At 43.3% G+C, this 15912-nt stretch overlaps 1 protein-coding gene across 5 annotated transcripts in view; it reads right to left on the bottom strand.

The window, feature by feature from the left end:
* CREB1 (cAMP responsive element binding protein 1) overlaps window positions 1–9141 on the bottom strand; it is a 74941-nt gene extending 65800 nt beyond the window's left edge. For 3 of the 5 annotated variants that reach the window (XR_010135872.1, XM_063712588.1, XM_063712589.1), the window contains exon 1: window positions 9039–9141. The gene's annotated coding sequence lies outside the window, so the exon portion shown is untranslated. 5 annotated transcript variants of the gene reach the window in all.
* Between the last annotated feature and the right edge of the window lie 6771 nt (window positions 9142–15912).

Genomic DNA, 15912 nt, shown 5'->3' with positions numbered 1-15912 from the left:
AAGAGTACAAATAATTCAGAATAATCTGTAATTTTCACTTCAGTGGTGAGAAACAAGGTATTTCTGCGTCCCCTACTGCCAACTACTTACTTATACCAACAGGGAAAACAGCCCTCAAAAATAATGGTTATTTAACCTTGGGTAAATTACAAACATTTTTAGTTACATCTGTACTGTCATACAATTACAACCAAAAACTCACAAGTAGATAACCAGATCCTTAGAAATTCACTTAAAATTGATGAAAGAAATGTCTTCGTTTCAGAGAAGATGCAATAATCTTTGGGGAAAGACACATTCTATCATCATTGGCATAAGTCAACTTTCAGATCCACTCTACTCCTAAACTATTTTATTAATAACTTCCCTTTTAACCCTTTCTTATCTAATCAAATGTCACTTTTCTTCTTTCAGAAAAAACTCACCATCAATTCCTTAGACCTCATCCTCTCAAAACCTCGCCCCTTTTAAGATTTTTTAGAGATCCTAGAATCATCCAAGAGGAAGAAAACTGAAAGGGTGTTTTTCATCTTTGTTCACACAGCTAGTCTCACGGTAAACTCCTTTATCACCTTATTTCAACCCTAAGAAAAGGCAACTTGGCATCTGTAAGTTCATCAAGGAGTACTACTGTTTATTTTCTTTTTTAGAAGTGGAGATTATGTACCTAGCTTCAAGAATTTTTTAATACATAGTGATTTTTCATCACTGGAGATGTATAATGCATGTATTAAATTATAGGTAATTATTCATCACTGGAGAAACTGCCTTCTCATCTGTTGGAATAAAGGCCAGAATACGTTTTTCTAAGCTACCCTCTTTCTGGTAGCCTAGAAAACAAATAAGCAAACATCTGGGCAAAATATAATACAGGGTTAGCATCCCTAATAACACATCCAAAACCTGAAACTTTTTGAGCACTGACATGATGCCATGAAAAATTCCCACAACTGACCTCATGTAACAGGTCACAGTCAAAACTGTTTCATGCACAAAATTATTAAAAATTTTGTATAAAATTACCTTCAGGCTGTGTGTATAATATGTATATGCAACAAATTTCATGTTTAGACTTGGGTTCCATCCCCAAGATAGCTCATTATGTATGTATATGCAAATATTCTAAAATCTGAAAAAACCCAAAACTGGAAATACTTCTGGTCCCAAGAATTTCAGATAAAAGATTCTCAACCTGTAAAACCTATCTTCATAGGGCCTTGTCTGGCAGAGCTTAAAAAGAGAGAGAAAAAAGGCAAAACAAAAAACAACAACAAAAAACCCAGTAGATAAGGCAAGAGTGTGTATATATTAAGGGGAGTCAGACATTCTGAATGTGAAGAAAAACTAATGTCTATTCTTATTTAAGTTTTGTCTCAAAAACCTACATTTGCAGATGTGATAAAACCACACCTTCTACTTACAACTTCAGCACGCTGACCAGCATCTGGCTCTTCTATAATGACTGAACTAGCATATGTTTAATTGGCAGAGAAAAAACAACCAGGTTCACATTATCAGTTTGTTGCTTTAATGATCTTTGCCTCCACCCCAAGAGGCAATCCACTGATGATTCCATGACACTGTGGGAAATCATTTAACTCTGTTAGTCTACAGATATGTTCCAGATAAAAAACGTTCTGCCTTTACAGATTTCAATGATCTACCCCACCCCCATCCCAATATGTAAAGACAAACACTTTGTAGGCCAGGCGCAGTGGCTGAAGCTTGTAATCCCACCACTTTGGGAGGCAGAGGTGGGTGGATCACGAGGTCAAGGAGATCGAGACCATCCTGGCCAACATGGTGAAACCCTGTCTCTTTAGCTGGGCATGGTGGCGGGCGCCTGTAATCCCAGCTACCTGGGAGGCTGAGGCAGGGGAATCGCTTTAACCCGGGAGGCGGAGGTTGCAGTGAGCTGAGATCACACCACTGCACTCCAGCCCTGGCAACAGAGAAAGACTCCATCTCAACAACAACAACAACAACAACAACAACAAAGCACTTTGTAAACATTTTAATCATTTAGCAGGTACAAATAGCACATAGTAATATTTTATTTATGAGATGGCATCTTGCTCTGTCACCCAGAGTGGAGTTCAGTGGCGTGATACTGGCTCACTGCAACCTCCGCTTCCAGGGCTCCAGCAATTCTCCTGCCTCAGCCTCCCAAGCAGCTGGGACTACAGGCGTATACAACCATACCCAGATAATTCTTCTATTTTTAGTAGAGATGGGGTTTCACCATCTTGGCCAGGCTGGTCTCAAACTCCTGGCCTCAAGTGATCCGCCCGCCTCGACCTCCCAAAGTGCCGGGATTACAGACGTTGAGCCACCATGCCTGGCCAAATAGCACATAGTAATATTTTAAATCAAATATTAGTAAAACCTCAAAACAATATTCTTACATTAAAAACTTTGGCATATATGATCAACGCATAAACACCAACTTGGGAATACAAAAAACGAAATATACCATGACAGCTTTTGTTTTTTTTTTAAGATAGAGTTTCGCTCGTCGCCCAGCCTGGCGTGCAATGGTGCGATCTCAGCTCACTGCAACCTCTGCCTTCCAGGTTCAAGTGATTATCCTGCCTCAGCCTCCTGAGTAGCTGGGATTGCAGGCACCTGTCCCCATGCCTGGCTAATTTTTGTATTTTTAGTAGAGACGGGGTTTCACCATGTTGGCCAGGCTGGTCTCGAACTCCTGAACTCAGGTGATCCACCTACCTCAGCCTCCCAAAGTGCTGGGATCACAGGCATCAGCCACCACGCCTGGCCCATGACAGCTTTACTTAATGATGTTTTTCTGGAAAGAGATTTGTGCCCTTGCTGCTATATTATTAATCACTTTCTGAGTTTAATCAACTTAAAAAAGTCATAGTGTGTACATTTTAAAGATAAATACAAACAGCATGTATATTTAAAATGTACTACAGCATTCGGGCATGGTGGCTCACGCTTGTAATTCCAGCTCTTTGGGAGGCTGAGGCAGGTGGATCACTTGAGCTCACTGAGTTCGAGACCAGCCTGAGCAACATGGCAAAACCCTGTCTCTACAAAAATAGCCGGGCCTGGTGGTGCGCGCCTGTTGTCCCACTCACTCAGGAAGCTGAAATGGGAGGATGGCTTGAGCCAGGAAACAGAGGTTGCAGTGAGCCAAGTGTGTGCCACTGCACTCCAGCCTGGGTGATAAGAGCCAAACCTTGCCTCAAAAAAATAAATAAATAAAAATAAATAAATACATAAACACATAAATAAATAAAAAAGTACTGTAGCTCAATGCTGTTTCGAAAAGCTAGAGAAAAAAAAGGTAGTGAAACGTATTTTGTGCTTTGGCTGAAATACGTATTACTTGGTCCAACTGGTTGACCAAAGGTTTCCACAGGCGGAAAAAAATCATCTATGCAGTAAAGTTTATCATCTCAGCAATCATATAGGTGAATCTCACTATTTTTAAATTTAGATACAAAATATAAAACTCACATAATTACATTAAGAAATACTAGAAAATCATCAAGGTAAGTTAACAAGTATGTAAAAAATAAATGAATGCAGGGAGAAATCTAGTATAGTACTCAGCCTTACTGGGTAATAATATCCCATGAGCTGTCTGTTAAAAAAAAAAAACCAAAAAACAATGGACTATATGAAATGTTCTTTCTCATTAAGAAAGAAAGCTATAAAAACCTTTTGGGCCAAAATAATAATTGAAAGAAGTAGTCTGTTCAGAACTGTAAGAACCTCAACAAAAGAGTTAAATTCACCTTGTGAGTTAACTCTTAACCTGGCTTGCTTGCCTCCTCATGTACATTTTGATCATTTTACTAAAACTTTTAAAAACTGGAGTTAAACAGGAAATGAGGGACTTTAAATAACAATTTCCTGTCACAAACTATTTATTTTTCATTCAAATAAATAGTTTTTCATTTAAAGAAATAAAGGCAAGATGGCAGTTTCCCTTAGTTAAAAAGGTCATATAAGACCTAAGAATAAAAGCAGCTCACTAACTGGTTAATACAGTCTACTTACAGAATAAAATGCCTCCAATTGTATGTTAAAAAATGAAGAAGCTCTTTATGTGCTGATACAAAATTGCTAAGCCATATTAAGTGGTGGGGGTAAAGCATGATATAGGAGAGTGTATACCTAGTATGCTACCATTTGTACAAAAAGGGGGAGACTGTACATACATATTTGCTCGTGTTTGCATAAAACACCTCTTAAAGGACAAATAAAAAATTGCTAACACTTAGGTAACAGGGCAAGAGAATGTAGGGCATTTTGCTGTATTATATATGTTTTGAATTATAGATCATGTGAATGAATTACTTATTCAAAAAACCAAATTAGAAATATAAAAAATATACCCCTCACTTCACCAAAGGTGATCCCTTTTTCCTTTGACTGCTTTCTTTTGACACATATTTTGCCTTAGTCACTGTGTCCCCAACAGTTCCTGAGGTAGAGATAAAACAACGTAATTCATCTTTGGATTTGTTGTAGCTTCTGACCCACTGTATTACATATAGTAATAATAAATAATTTAAAAAGTAACAGGCCAGCTGGGCGTGGTGGCTCACGCCTATAATCCCAGGCATTCAAGACCAGCCTGACCAACATGGTGAAACCCTGTCTCTACTAAAAACAAAAATTAGCCGGGCGTGGTGGTGCATGCCTGTACTTCCAGCTACTAGGGAGGCTGAGGCAGGAGAATCACTTGAATCCAGGAAGCAGAGGTTGCCGTGAGCTGAGACTGCATCACTGCACACCAGCCTGGGCAACAGAGCGAGACTCCGTCTCAAAAAAAAATTAAAACAAAAGAAAAAAGCCTTGTCAACACTTGAGCACTTGACACTTGCACAATGCCTGGAACTTAGTATTACTTTATAGTTAACCCCCACAATTCTGAGGTAGTTATTCTACATTGATCAGAAAGGAAAGTGAGGTATTGAGAAGTTAAGATAACTTGCCTAAGGGCCCACAGGTAGGAAGTTAAAATAAAGCTTAAGGGACTAGCTATCATTAGTTGTAGCCCTAAGGTACTTTATGTTTATCTCACAATCTTATGAAATAAGTAGTACTATCCTAATTTTACATATAGGGAAACTGAGGCTGAGAAAGATTAACAAACTTCCTTTAGGACACAAAATTCCTTTAGGGTGGGTACAGGATAGTAGTGGCAATGCTTGGATTCAGACCTAGGCCTATGATTCCAAACCTCATGCTCTTTCAACTACCTTCTCTGTCACAGTGAGTGCTAAATAAATATTTGAATTACCATAAACTGTTGTCTCAAGTGATACTGCAGTAGAGATGAGTTTACACATGGGTAAGAAAAAAAAAATCCTGCATTTTTCCATCTTGACATCTTATTACATTCTTAAATTTAGATTTGAGTTCTATTCAATAAAGAAGCCATCAAAATTACACCACATATCAAGATATTTGCAAAACTATGTCACAAGCTGGCCGTAAACAAGTTTATGTAACTCATATCTGATAAGCTATTTATGGAATAAATGAAATTATAAATTTTGTAATATACTGTAAGCATTAGGTTAAAAATAATTTTGTTATAAAAAGGAGAATTTAAAAACAGGTGAAGAAGACACATACTTGGTTTTACTATAACCCCATAACCATACTGTACCCAAACAAACAAAACCAAATGTCTTAGAATGAGAGAGAAATAAAGCTACTTCTCTATGAAGAAACCAAAATTTCTAATAATGAGACCTAATCAAGAATATGAGTTTCAGAAAGTAGAAAAAGGTGCCATTTTTATGGATCAGGTGTCTAAGTTTCTTCAGGCTCTTTATGTGAAAAAAAAAAAAAAAAAATTCATTCAAAACAGGTAACACTTAAGTCTTAAATTCCCAAAGAAGTGTTCTTTTAACATTCTTCAAGCAAATTCTGTCAAATAATTTATTAGCTTTCTAAATGTAGGTGTTCATGAAAAAAAAAAAAAGATTCAAGCAGATCCAGCTGTAATTTTTACCCATGGCTGGAACAGTGCAGAAGTACAATTTAGTAACACGTTCCAGGTGAATGTTCAAGTATTAATGAATATAAGTTTGAAGTTTCACCTGGAATTGCTAAGAATCACAAATTATGAATGTATAAATAATAAAATAGGCCAGGCGCGGTGGCTCACACCTGTAATCCCAGCTACTCGGGAGGCTGGGGCAGGAGAATCGCTTGAACCTGGGAGGCGGAGCTTGCAGTGAGTGAGCCGAGACCAGCCCACTGCACTGCAGCCTGGGCAATAAGGACGAAACTCCGTCTCAAATAAATAAATAAATAAAAAATTAAAATAAAAAATACAACTTAAAATATCTCTCGGGCAAGACTAAAGAAAGAACCTATCAGTAAACTTTTTTTTTTGAGATGGGATCTCGCTGTCACCAGGCTGGAGGGCAGTGGCGCAATCTCGGATCACTGCAATCTCCACCTCCTGGGTTCAAGAGATTCTCCTGCCTCAGCTACCCTAGTAGCTGGGATTACAAGCACGCGCCACGACACCCAGCTAATTTTTGTATTTTTAGTAGAGACGGGGTTTCACCATGTTAGCCAGGATGGTCTCGATCTCTTGACCTCGTGAGCCGCCTGCCTAGGCCTCCCAAAGTGCTGGGATTACAGATGTAAGCCACCACACTCGGCCATCAGTAAACAATTTTTTAAAAATCTCACAAATGAAGAGTCATCTATTCTTTCTTTTTTTTTTCCTTTGAGACGGAGTCTTGCTCTGTCGCCCAGGCTAAAGTGCAGTGGCACGATCTCAATTCACTGCAACCCCAGCCTCCCGAGTAGCTGGGATTACAGGTGCGCACCACCACACCCGGCTAATTTTTGTATTTTTAGTAGAGATGGGTGGGGTTTCATCATGTTGGCCAGGCTGGTCTTGCACTCCTGACCTCAAGTGATCCGCCCGCCTCGACCCCCCAAGTGCTGGGATTACAGGCCTCAGCCACCGCGCCCGACTTATATTCTTAACAAGAAAAAAAATTCTACTCAACTGATAGTGGCTTGCGGAACAACATAAAGGAAAAATGGTAACCTACCATTATCAATACTATAATTTTTTCAGTGTTTGGAAATAAAATCATTTCCCCAATCTTCATAGAAAACCTCCCTTTATTGCCTCTTCTTAATTAAGTTTCTTGGAAATGACAAATTGCCAAGGTGGTCTTTTAAAGAGAAGCAATACAGCAGAGCACGTTTTGGAAAAGTGACTAGGATAAAGAAAAATAAGACAGTGCTTCTGCTGCCAATCAATATTTGTTCTTAACCAGAATGTTTGTACGTATCAATCACAATGCAATCATACAGTGACAGACAAGTATTTTTAAAACAAACTTGTTCGTCTTTTGCACCACCTAAAATAACCGTTCGGGGCTTTACTTTTAAATCAGGAAATGAGCCATAAATGTAAAAGATTTCAATAGGCAGCAATCAAAAGTATCTTCTACTAAACCTTCAGAAGGTAGACGCCAGCTGAGGTTAGAATTATAACTTGAGATGGTATTACAAACTTAAATAGGTCATTCCTCACGTCCTTTAAAAATTGTCTTTTAATTTTTAATGTGTCAATGACTTTTCTGCTGTCCTCTTTTCCCAACAGGCGAAGAAAAAATACAGCTTGTGGCTTAAATTGTCAATCTCAAGACGGGGGTTACCTACTGCATGAGAGACAAATAATGGATACTTTAAAGTCTATTTTTAGAAATAGTATTAAATCAATTTCCCATTAAAGTTCACACAGAAATTCGTGGGAAATATGGTAGGGGGAGTGGGACGGCGGGTGAGGGGAGATCCAGATGACCCAAACGCGGTTGGCAAGGTTGCACCCCGCGAAATGATGTAAAACAAGAGTACATCGGCTGATACTCGTTTCAACTAAGTGTTTCAAAATGATAGACCTCAAGTGATGATTACCTTATTGAAAAGGGTTAAAACCGAAACTGTTTTCAAACACCAGCTTCCCTTTTATAAGATCCCAACAGTTTAAAAAGTTATTATAAATGTTTTTCTTAGCACCCTTTCTCCCAAAAAGCATGCATTTCCATGACTGACTTAAAAAAAAAAAAAAAAAAGCAAAGGGGTGAGGGAGTCAAAAATTCCCCCCAAAAGCACAAGCTCTCATCTCTCAACTAAGCAACACAGGGCAGAAAGCAGCATTTCCTCAACGGTGTAGGAGCGGGGGGGAAAGGGCATGAATAAAATACAGCACGAGAGGAAACCTTGGGTTTCGAACTTTATTGCACAAAGAGTGGAGAGAAGAGTAGGTCAGACGTTGCAGCTCTTCCCCTTGCGAAGCGGGCATGGCAGACACCGAAGCCACCGGGAAGGCAGCAGGCACCTTCACCTCCTCTGCCCTCAACTGTCGCCTTCTTCCTCCTCCACCCCCCACCGGCACCTAGGCGGCGGCTGCCCCGGAGGCCCGGCCGGGTCGGGCCGGGGGCGAGGCGGGCGGCGGGGGCCGGACGAGCAAGCGGCGCGGGGGGCAGCGCCGGGCCGAGCGGGCGGCCTCCCCCGGGGCGGCTCCGGGTTCCCGGCTCCGCGCCCGGCCCGGCGGCGGCGGCGGGAACGCGGGCGCCAGCTCGCCGCGGCCGGCCGCCCGCACACACCCCCGGCCGCCGGCTCCCACCCCGCCCGCCGCCCGCCGCCCCCCGCCATGAGCGCCGCCGCTGGCTGCAGGCAGAGTCGCTGCCGCCCCGGCCGCCGCTGGCTCCAGTCCGCCGCCATTATTCTTTGTTCGCTGCGAGCGGCGGCGATGTTGTGGGGCTCGGGCGGAGGCTCCATCTTTACCGCGGCCCCTCCTGCGAGGGGAAGGCCCCAAGCGCGGGTGTCCGGCGCCTCCCCGTCCCCCCTCCGTCCCCCCGGCTCTCTCTGGCTCCTGCCTCCTCCTCCTGCTCCTCTTACCGGTGGTACAAGCTCCTCCGTCACTGCTTTCGTTCACGGCCCGGATCTCGCTGGAGTTTTATTCTCTCCCCCACGTAACACACCGCGTCAAACTACACCTCCGCCGCGTCACTCACCAACACTCCGCTTCTCCCAGCCGCCCGGGCCACAGGCAGCAGCAGCCGCCGCCGACTGAGGAGCCGCAGCCAGGGAGCCAGCCAGCGCCGCCCAGTGCCGAGTGCGCAGCGGCCGCGCACGGAAACAGCCGAGCTAGGCCCGGAGCGGCTCGAGCGGCCCCGCCCCCGCGCTGGGGACGGAACTTGCCGAAGACCTTCGGGTTTCTTCGGGCGAGGAGAAGGGGTTGCGCCGGGAGAGGGAAGGCGAAGGCGGGCTGAGCCCGGCGCCGGGAGGAGTGGTCTAAACCCCACTGCGGCTTTCGCATCGATAAAGCCGGCAGCGGAAATTTGAAGGAGGAAGCGGGGTTTGTGTGTGGCCCAGTGGGGGAATTCCCGAGGGCTGTCGGCGACTTGGTGGAAACCCCCGCGCAGGCCTGCCCCTGCGGCGGTGAGCGGCGGGCTAGAAGGCGGCTGCGGCTGCCCTGGCTCTGCTCTTGACCGCCGCCAGCCCCGGGAACTTTCCGACGCCGCCGGGAGACCGGGGACGGGCAGCCCGGGCTGGGACGCGGCCGGACCGCGGGAGCTGTGCGGGCTAGGGAAGAAGGTCTGCTGCGCCTCTGCCAACGTCCTGGGGCCTGGGGCCCGGGGGCGTCGTGGGACCCCCCGTGGGGACGGGTTTTCCTTTCCGAGACTCCGCGGAGAAACCTGGCGGCCGCCGGCGGAGCATGCTTTTCCGGGGGGCGCTGGCCCCGATACTGTGGCACCTCGCGGGGCTGTGCCCGGGCCATGGCTGACGTCGACGGCCCTCGGAGGCCTCCAAGCCACAACCTGCCCGGACCGCTGGAAATACGCCCCATCCTACCTGCCCGCCTTTCTCCAGACAACATCCTATGTCGCTTTCTTTCCTCAGCCTGTTTTCTACAGCAGGGATTCGCACCCACTGCACCCTAAACCCAGCAGGGGGACTTCCGTGGCTGGAAACTACTGAATTGTTCTTTCAGAGGTCGCTCAGGACCACACCACTAGGTCCCCATTCTCCTTGGTAGTGAACTCTGCAGCCCTCTCCTTGGGGTTTCAAGTCTTTTTTTTTTTTTTTTTTTTTTTTAAATGAGACGGAGTCTAGCCCTTGTCGCCCAGGCTGGAGTGCAGTGGCACGATCTCGGCTCACTGCAACCTCCGCCTCCCGGTTTCGAGCGACTCTCCTGCCTCAGCCTCCCAAGTAGCTGGGATTACAGGCACCTGCCACCACACCTGGCTGATTTTTGTGTTTTTAGTAGAGACGGGGTTTCACCATGTTGGCCAGGCTTGTCTGGAACTCCTGACCTCAGGTGATCCACCCGCCTCGGCCTCCTAAAGTGGTGTGGTTACACGTGTGAGCCACCGCGTCCGGCCTCAAGTCTTAATCATTCTTTTTCTGTCCTTTAAAGGAGACGTGTCTTTAGGAAGCAGAGAGGGTTCGATTCTGGACTCCGCCCATGACTCACTTCTCTTGTAAAGAAAGAGTTGTCCTTCCTGGTACTCCAGGTATCCTACTGTTTTCTCATGGACTTTGCCCTTCACAAGTCTCCTTTCCTTCTGTTATTCTCAACCTTTCTTTCTCTACCGGCTTTTTCTTACTAGTATTTAAACATGCTTAAGTCTCTCAATTCTTTAAAAAGATTTCTCTTTTCCCTAAATTGCTCTCCAACAACTCCAGCTGTCTCTTACTCCATGGACAGTCTCTCATGTCCCACCTCCCAGCCCTCTCCAGTGTCCCCACTGCTCACCTGAAGTGGCTCTGAGTTGTCCACAGACAAGCTTCATGTCTGTAAATGCAGCTGATCATTTTCAGTCCTCATTTTACAAGCCCTCATCCCAGTATTTGACACGATTGACCACACTCGCTTCCAAATACCCTCTTCCCTCTGGTCTTAGTCCCAGGTTTCCACCCTACCTGAGTTTGCTCTTTAACAACCGGCTCCTCCTTGATCTACCTCTTACACATTGGAATCATGCTGAGCTGAACCCCTGGCCCTCTTACTGAGTCTCCCCATATACTTTCCTAGGTGGTCTTATGCTCTTCCAGCAGCATCAAATACCTTCTGTCAAAGACTCTTCAATCCATAACTCAAGCTTAGATCTTGCTCTGGAATCCTACATTCATAGTTCCAACATACTGCCTTTGGTACACTTTCATTTGGATGACTTAGGGCATTTCAAACTCAACCTGTATATCATAATTCCTTCAAAATGCTCCTCCCATAGTCCCTGGTTCAGTAAAGGGTACCTTAACATCTACCCAGTTCATGCCAGAAACCTAGCACACCTCCAACACACAGCAGAATCGCCTACATCTGTCTGCTCCCTGGAAAATTGGGTTTGTGACTTCTCTCTGTTCCCATGACCATTTTTTCATTCCCATTCTAGTCTAAACCACTGTCACCTCTTGCTTGAAGTCCCACAGTAACCCATTCAGGTCCTCCAAAACTGCTCTTGCCTCGTTCCAATACATTTGCCATACTGCTGCCAGAATAATTTTTTAAATATAAATCTGATCATTGACCTGCTTAAATTCCCCCAGTGGCCTCCCTTTGCTTACCACACATTGTCTAAGCTCCATTATCTGGACTTGGCTTTCTCTCCGGCCTCTCCATCTGTCCCCCTAGCTGCCTGCACTCCTGCCATAGTATTTTAATTTTTTCCAGGCTCTCCTCTTTTTATTCCCTACTGTAGGCTCTCACTTCAGGGCATTTACGCATGCCTTTCCCTTCCCCTGGAATTCTTTTCTCTCACCCATTCCTCCTACCTAACTGTAATTTATCACTTTCTTTTCCAATTCCTACTTCTCATTATTTGTTTAGTGTCCATGTAGTTGTGCAGGTAGGGACCACATCTGTCTTGTTCACCACCAGCTTTTCCTCTCCCTAGCAACAGCACAATGTCTAGAACATAGTGGTACTTGTTAAGTATTTATCGAATAAATAGTGAATTTCTGAGTGGTCCCGGGCAAAGTTTTCTCAACATTTGAGTTCAAATCCTGGCTCTCAGTGAGTTCAGGTTGCCGTAGTAAAGTACCATATAGACTGGTGGCTTATAAACAACAGAAATTTATTTCTCATAGCTCTGGAGGCTGGATGTCTGAAATCAGGCTGCCAACATGGTCAGGTTCTGGTGAAGGCCCTCTTCGGGGTTGTAGTTGGCTGTTTTTTCCCTTTATCTCACAATGTAGAAAGAGAACAAGAGCTCTCGGGTTCCTTTTATAAGGCACTAATCCCATTCACAAGGGGTTTACCTCCCAAAGGCCTCATCTCCTAATACCATCACGTTGTGGGTGAAGATTTCAAAATATGAATTTGCAGGAGATGGGGGTGGGGATGAATTCATTGCACTGGCTCAGCCACTTATTAGCTAATGACTTTGGGCAAATCGTTCACTCTTGTGCCTCAGTTTCCCCATCTGTAAAATAAACATGATAATAGCACCTACCTCATAGTGTTATTGTAATGATTACATGACATAATACATGTGAATTATACTTGGAACAATGTTTGTACTTGGAACAATGTTAGGAAAAATGTTGCTTATTACTAGCTTTTACTTGGATAGCTTATCCTTGTGTCAAATATGTTTTCAAAATTGAGTTCATCTTCCTGCTCTTCTTACCGTGGCTCTATACATGATATCAAAACTTTGGAATCATTTACTCATAACCTGTAATTATCACCCACCAAATATGATGAGTTTTTATTTAAAAATGTCCTCATATTCATTCTTCCTTTTTATATACACTAACCTTCATTTAGACTCTATTATCATTGATTATTTTGCTAACTTCCTAGGTGTCTTCTAACTGGAGGCTAGCTTTCACTATTCACTTGGGCCCTTACTGTCAGACCAGTGGGCCTCAAACAATTATTAAAACATGTATTCTTCTTGACTTCTGCTCTAATGACCTCCTTTCCCACCTAACTTTGTTCATTCATTTATTCAATCATCCATTCATTCCAATGCAAGTTATTTTACTACTAACATTTTGGGTATACTCCAGATTTTCAACCTCTCTACTTTGACATTTCTCTCTTGGGTATTCTCTCTTCGGATATACTCTAGCATTTTCAACCTCACTATCTGACATTTCTACTTTCAGCGTCCAAGTTTTGTCTCTGGGATTTGGAAGCCATCTCCATTTTAAAAGAAATTTTTTCCAGGATCAGGCTCTCACTGTGTTGCTCAGGTTGAAGTGCAGTGGCTGTACACAGGAGCGGTCATTGCATGTGACAGCCCCGTACTCCTGGGCTCAAGCGACTCTCTTGCCCTCAGCCTCCTGAGTAGCTGGGACTACAGGTGATCCCCCATTTTTGACTCAGTTTTCCAATTGCAAAATGTGATCAATATCGGGGAGATGAAAGAGGAGCGCACATGGGTGTAACTTGATAGAGTATAAGAAAAGTATCTTGAAAGAGGTCCAGAATAGGGGGAAGGTCCCATAAGATGATTATAAAAGGCTTCAAAGAGAAAGTAGTATTTGAGAGCTTTTCTATAGTCACAACTTCCTCTTCCTGTTATTTTTTGCTCGTTTCTGCTGTCGAATATAATTTTCACCCTCGCCATGAGCTCAAGTTCCATGAACCCTGTCTGCCCTAGTTCATCACCTCCTGTGATTTGCTTTCCTACCTAACCCCAAGACCATGGTGACCTATTTCATTTATTCTAAAAATATCTGTGGAGCACCTCCTTTGTGCCAGGCATTCTTCTAGAGACTGGGGAAATTATGAACAAAACAGATTGTCTTTCCTCTCAGATGTCCTAACATTTTCAACCTCTCTACTTGGGAGGTAAACCCCTTGTGAATGGGATTAGTGCCTTAAAGCAAGGACGGAGATATATTATGGGTTTCTTTCTTATTTGGTAAGATTTCCTATAGCCTTAATATAATAGATATCAATAAATAAATACTTCTGGGTGAGGAATTAATTGAAATCCTCAGTATCCCTGTATTTATAATGGCTAAAAAAATGTGAATGACCCAAATGTCCCCATTACTGAATAGATAACCACTTAATTTGTTTTTGTCTCTTTTATATACGTGTACCCCTCTTAACTCTTATAACTATACTTATTCATTTCATGTACACTTACACATATTCTTTATTGAACCATGAACTCTCTAAAGGCAAAGTTGTGCTTTGTTGAACTTGTATCCTAGTAACTGTCATGTAATAGTAGTTGCTCAGCAGTGTCTGTTGAATGAAAGAGTGAATGAATGGTAACAGTTTCTCCAGCACTGGCCAAGGGAGTGTGCTCTACCTTGCTGATTCAAGCATCAGATCTACTCAGAAATTCTTCCCCTGCTGAGAAGATGGGGATGCTGAGACTCGTCACAGTTGAAATCAATGTGAAAGGAGCTATTATCAATGCTCACTAAGTAATCTTGTGGGTTTATTTTATTATTTATTATTTATTTGTTTAGTATTTTTGAGACAAGATCTCACTCTGTTGCTCAGGCTGGAGTGCACTGGTGCCATCATGGCTCACTGCAGCCTCTATCTCCTGGCTGAAGCAATCCTCCCACCTCAGCCTCCTGAGTAGCTGGGATGACAGGCACACACCATCATGTCCAGCTAATATTTTTAAATTTATTTTTTGTAGAGACGGGTCTCCCTGTGTTGCTCAGGGTCGTCTTAAACTCCTGGGCTCAAGCAGTCCTCCCACCTCAGCCTCCCAAAGTGCTATGATTACAGGCATGAGCCTACCACACCCAGCTGTGATTTTAATTTGACTTTCCAGACAGAAAAGAAAGCACTATTCTCTTCACAACTATTTCTGGTCTGTTTACCAGTTACATTTCCCCCATGCAAATTAATGTATTGTATCTTAAAATTGATTTAAAAAACCAGAAAAACAAAACAAAAAAAGTTTTGGCTTTTACTTCCCCTTCCAGTTACTGTCCCATTTTTTTTTTGTTCTCCTTTACCGTAAAATCCTTGAAAGAGTTCTATATTCACTGCCCGAATTCCTTTTCTCCTGTTTTCTATTAAAACTATTTTAACTACCTCTTGCCCCCAGCATTCCACTGAAATTACTCTCCAATTACTGTTACTTTGTTAGTTAATCCAATAGCCGGTTCTCTGTCTCTATCCTTGACCTATCAGCATTTGCCATAGTTGATTACTCCCTCCTCCCTGTAACACATTCTCCACTTAGTTTATAGGACACTTCAGTCTCCTGGTTTTAGTCCTACACTACTGGTCACTGTTCTCAAACTCCTGCTCATGACCTCTTAATATTGGAGTGTCCCAGGCCTCTGCCTTGGAATTTTTTTCTTCTGTTCCTACCCCCTTTTCTGTAGTGCTCTCATTCAGTCTTATGTCTTTAAATGTAAATATGCTCACAACTCTCAAGTCTTAAATCCAAACTTGTATTCCAAGTACCTCAGCATCTTTACTTGTATATTTAATAGACCTCTTCATTTGCTCATATCCAAAACAAAACTCAGCATACCCCTTCCCCTCAAAAACTTTACCTACAACCTTCTTTATCTCAGTTATTGGCAACTCCATCATTTGATTGCTGAGGCCAACTCAGCAACTCTTTTATATCCCACATTCAGTTTGTCATCAAAGCCTGTTGCTCTCTCTTCAAAATATATGACCACTCTCCCCAACTCCACTGATAGCAGCTTGGTCCAAACTACTGTCATCATTGACTAGAATTTTGTATTAGCTACCCTTAACATTCATTCTATTCTCAACACAGCAGCCAGAGTGATACCTTTAAAATATAGAGCAGACCATATTAAGACTGTTCAAAACTTTCTACAAGCTTCCTATCTCACTCAGAGTAAAAGCACATATTTTTACAATTAGTCCCTGTACACACCTTTACCTCTCTGGTCTTAATTCCTGCTGTTATTCCC

This window comes from Pongo abelii, chromosome 11, assembly GCF_028885655.2.
Source record: "Pongo abelii isolate AG06213 chromosome 11, NHGRI_mPonAbe1-v2.0_pri, whole genome shotgun sequence".
NCBI classification, from domain to species: domain Eukaryota; kingdom Metazoa; phylum Chordata; class Mammalia; order Primates; family Hominidae; genus Pongo; species Pongo abelii.
This window is presented reverse-complemented; position numbering and strand designations above follow the sequence as displayed.